Source organism: Oncorhynchus mykiss, chromosome 10 (assembly GCF_057628025.1).
Source record: "Oncorhynchus mykiss isolate SJ-2025 chromosome 10, ASM5762802v1, whole genome shotgun sequence".
In the NCBI taxonomy this organism is placed as follows: Eukaryota; Metazoa; Chordata; class Actinopteri; order Salmoniformes; family Salmonidae; genus Oncorhynchus; species Oncorhynchus mykiss.
The window spans coordinates 42,362,843-42,368,842 of NC_143031.1; positions in this window are offsets into that span (position 1 = coordinate 42,362,843).

Consider the following 6,000-nt stretch of genomic DNA (forward strand, 5'->3'; position numbering starts at 1 on the left):
AGATGACTGTTAATATATGAGTACAGATGACTGTTAATATATGACTACAGATGACTATTTAATATATGACTACAGATGACTGTTTAATATGACTACAGATGATTGTTCATTCTGACTACAGATGACTGTTTAATAAATAACTACAGATGACTGTTCATTATGACTACAGATGACTGTTTAATATATGACTACAGATGCCTGTTCATTATGACTACAGATGATTGTTTAAAATATGACTACAGATGCCTGTTCATAATGACTTCAGATGCTTGTTTAATATATGACTACTGATTACTGTTCATTATAACTACAGATGACTATTAATAATGACTACAGATGACTGTTTAATAAATGACTACAGATTAATGTTCATTATGACTACAGATGACTATCAATAATGACTACAGATGACTGTTTAATAAATGACTACAGATTAATGTTCATTATGACTACAGATGACTATCAATAATGACTACAGATGACTGTTCATTATGATTACAGATGACTGTTCATTATGACTACAGATTACTTTTCATAATGACTACAGATGACTATTAATAATGACTACAGATGACTGTTTAATAAATTACTACAGATAATTGTTTAATATATGACTACAGATTAATGTTCATTATGACTACAGATGACTATTAATAATGACTACAGTTGAATGCTAATATATGACTACAGATGACTGTTCATTATGACTACAGATGACTCTTTAATAAATGACTACATATGTGTCACGTTCTGACCATAGTTCTTGTGTGTTTTCCTTGTTTTAGTGTTGGTCAGGACGTGAGCTGGGTGGGCATTCTATGTTGTGTGTCTAGTTTGTCTATTTCTATGTTTGGCCTGATATGGTTCTCAATCAGAGGCAGGTGTTAGTCATTGTCTCTGATTGGGAACCATATTTAGGTAGCTAAATGACTGTTTAATGTGTGACTACAGATGATTGTTTAATATATGACTACAGATGACTGTTTAATAAATGACTAAAGGTGACTATTAATAATGAATACAGATGACTGTTCATTATGACTAGAGATAACTGTTAATATATGACTACAGATGACTGTTAATATATGATTACAGATTACTGTTCATTACGAATACAGATTACTATTAATAATGACTACAGATTACTGTTCATTATGACTACAGATTACTGTTAATATATGACTACAGATGACTGTTAATATATGACTACAGATGACTGTTAATATATGACTACAGATAACTGTTAATATATGATTACAGATTACTGTTCATTACGAATACAGATTACTATTAATAATGACTACAGATTACTGTTCATTATGACTACAGATTACTGTTAATATCTGACTACAGATGACTGTTAATATATGACTACAGATGACTGTTAATATATGACTACAGATGACTGTTAATATATGACTACAGATGACTGTTCATAATGACTACAGATGAATGCTAATATATGACTACAGATGACTGTTCATTATGACTACACATGACTGTTCATTATGATTACAGATGACTGTTCATAATGACTACATATGACTGTCCATTATGACTACAGATTGCTGTTAATTATGACTACAGATGACTATTTAATATATGACTACAGATGACTGTTTAATATGACTACAGATGATTGTTCATTCTGACTACAGATGACTGTTTAATATATGACTAGAGATGCCTGTTCATTATGACTACAGATGACTGTTTAATATATGACTACTGATTACTGTTCATTATGACTACAGATGATTATTAATAATGACAACAGATTACTGTTCATTATGATTACAGATGACTGTTCATTATCACTACAGATGACTGTTTAATGTGTGACTACAGATGATTGTTTAATATATGACTACTGATTACTGTTCATTATGACTACAGATGATTATTAATAATGACTACAGATTACTGTTCATTATGACGACAGATGACTATTGATAATGACTACTGATTACTGTTCATAATGACTACAGATGACTGTTAATATATGACTACAGATGACTGTTAATATATGACTACAGATGACTGTTAATAAATGACTAAAGATGACTGTTAATATATATAACCTAAGATGACTGTTAATATATAACCTAAGATGACTGTTCATTATGACTACAGATGACTGTTCATTATGACTACAGATGGCTGTTAATTATGACTACAGATGACTATTTAATATATGACTACAGATGACTGTTAATATATGACTACAGATGACTGTTAATAAATGACTAAAGATGACTGTTAATATATATAACCTAAGATGACTGTTAATATATAACCTAAGATGACTGTTCATTATGACTACAGATGGCTGTTAATTATGACTACAGATGACTATTTAATATATGACTACAGATGACTGTTTAATAAATGACTACAGATGATTGTTCATTCTGACTACAGATGACTGTTTAATAAATGACAAAAGATGACTGTTCATTATGACTACAGATGGCTGTTAATTATGACTAAAGATGACTGTTAATATATAACCTAAGATGACTGTTCATTATGACTACAGATGACTGTTCATTATGATTACAGATGACTGTTCATAATGACTACATATGACTGTCCATTATGACTACAGAAGGCTGTTAATTATGACTACAGATGACTATTTAATATATGACTACAGATGGCTGTTCATTATGACTACAAATAACTATTAATGACTACAGATGACTGTTTAATAAATGACTAAAGGTGACTATTAATAATGATTACACATAACTGTTAATATATGATTACAGATGACTGTTAATATATGATTACAGATTACTGTTCATTATGAATACAGATTACTATAAATAATGACTACAGATTACTGTTCATTATGACTACAGATTACTGTTAATATATGACTACAGATGACTGTTAATATATGGCTACAGATGACTGTTAATATATGACTACAGATAACTGTTAATATATGATTACAGATTACTGTTCATTACGAATACAGATTACTATTAATAATGACTACAGATTACTGTTCATTATGACTACAGATGATTATTAATAATGACTACAGATTACTGTTCATTATGACTACAGATAACTGTTTAATATATGACTACTGATTACTGTTCATTATGACTACAGATGATTATTAATAATGACTACAGATTACTGTTCATTATGATTACAGATGACTGTTCATTATGACTACAGATGATTGTTTAATATATGACTACTGATTACTGTTCATTATGACTACAGATGACAGTTCATAATGACTACAGATGACTGTTAATATATGACTACAGATGACTGTTAAAAAATTACTAAAGATGACTGTTAATATATAACCTAAGATGACTGTTAATATATAACCTAAGATGACTGTTCATTATGATTACAGATGGCTGTTAATTATGACTACAGATGACTATTTAATATATGACTACAGATGACTGTTTAATAAGTAACTACAGATGACTCTTCATTATGACTAGAGATGACTGTTTAATATATGACTACAGATTACTATTAATAATGACTACAGATGACTGTTCATAATGACTACAGATGACTGTTAATATATGACTACAGATGACTCTTTAATAAATGACTACAGATGTGTCACGTTCTGACCATAGTTCTTGTGTGTTTTCCTTGTTTTAGTGTTGGTCAGGACGTGAGCTGGGTGGGCATTCTATGTTGTGTGTCTAGTTTGTCTATTTCTATGTTTGGCCTGATATGGTTCTCAATCAGAGGCAGGTGTTAGTCATTGTCTCTGATTGGGAACCATATTTAGGTAGCCTGTTTTGTGTTGGGTTTTGTAGGTGCTTGTTTCCTGTCTTTGTGTTTTCTGCACCAGTTTGCTGTTTTGGTTTTGCCAAGTTTATTGTTTTGTAGTTTGTTCATGTTAAGTGTCTCTTATTAAAGAACCAAGAACTTCAAACACACTGCTTTTTGGTCCTCCTCGGTCCTCCTCTCCTTCCCAGGAAGAAAGCCGTTACAAGATGACTGTTTAATAAATGACTACAGATGACGGTTTAATAAATTACTACAGATGATTGTTTAATGAATGACTACAGATGACTGTTTAATAAATGACTACAGATGACTGTTTAATAAATGACTACAGATGACTGTTTAATAAATGACTACAGATGACTGTTTAATGAATGACTACAGATGACTGTTTAATGAATGACTACAGATGACTGTTTAATGAATGACTACAGATGACTGTTTAATGAATGACTACAGAGGACTGTTTAATAAATGTCTACAGATGACTGTTAATGTGACTGTTCATAATGACTACAAATGACTGTTAATATATGCTGTACATCAAACACTACATTAGTTTGCCCAGTTTGTCATATCTTAAATGTCTAAATTGAAGCCTACCAGTAATTTTTAATGAACCAATTAATCAGATTCAGGACAGGTTGCAGCTAGTTGTGCATTGATATAGCCATATGCGTAATAAAATGACAAAAGTAGCATACGACATGCCGACTTACATATTTTAGAGAGTTTTTTTTAATGTTTGATTCTCCCATGTTGACATGCAGTCAGCATCGTAGGAGTTGAAGCAAGAAAGCAAGAAAGTAGACAGCGAAGTGGACTTCTGGGAGTCAGCACATATCTGATAGGGTAGCAGATAGCCTAGTGGTTAGAGCTTTGGGCCAATAACAGAAAGCTTGCTAGCTCGAATTCCTGAGCTGATGAGGTGAAAACTCTGTAGATGTTCACTTAAACCTAATTGGTCCAGGGTTGCTGTTAATAATGGCTGACTGTGAGCGCACTCTCTGAGGGTGTTGCAGGGGGAGTTGGGATATGCAAGAAACACGTGTATAATACATGCTTGTCCATGTGTGAAATAGTGCAGGTGCAAATATCCACTATCTACAGTTTCTCCACCTCTATTCCCTTCTCTTGCTACAGGTAGTTGACTGTGTCTGGCTGACTCTGACACAGATTTATGCTCCTCATCACCTGGATGCTTACTCATTGAACTGTCCATCATGCTAACAATGTATATATAACGTACAGGCTTTCATCATGTACCGTTTGGATCTATGCAAACAATGAGCCACTGGGTGGCACTCTAGAACCATCATCTGCCTCACCATATGTGTGAGGATGGAGAATTAATTCAGTGATGTGCTAAGTGTAAATATACCCCAAGCTCTTCTAGCACACCATTGATTGTTGAGTCCGTTGTACAGATGATAGGCTTACTGTTACTGGGTCTGTGGGTCGAGCCAATTATTATCATAAGGAACGCACAGCAGACTATCACATACATTGACATTGCTACATGTGAATGTTCATGTAGTTCTATTAATCAGTGCCTCTTCCCTCTCTATACGTTTGTGTATCTCAGCTTAGTGCTCTGATGTAGTTTTGTGAGTCTCTAGTGCCATCCTTCAATCGTTCAGCATTCTTTTCAAGTTCAGAGTTATCTGCAATGAATCTTTTGATCTATTCTGTATTTATGTGGCCTCTTCTCTCTTGGGTCTATGGCTAAGCTCTCTCTCTCCCTCCCTCGTTTTCTCTCTCTCTCTCTCTCTCTCTCTCTCTCTCTCTCTCTCGCTCATTCTCCCTCCCTCCCTCAATTCAATTTCAATTCAAGGGCTTTATTGGCATGGGAAACATGTGTTAACATTGCCAAAGCAAGTGAGGTAGATAATATATAAAGTGAATATATAAAGTGAAATAAACAATAAAAATTAACAGTAAACATTACACATACAGAAGTTTCAAAACAATAAAGACATTACAAATTTCATATTATATATATATATATATATACAGTGTTTTAACAATGTACAAGTGGTTAACGGACACAAGATAAAATAAATAAGCATAAATATGGGTTGTATTTACAATGGTGTTTGTTCTTCACTGATTGCCCTTTTCTCATGGCAACAGGTCACAAATCTTGCTGCTGTGATGGCACACTATGGAATTTCACCCAGTAGATATGGGAGTTTATCAAAATTGGATTTGTTTTCAAATTCT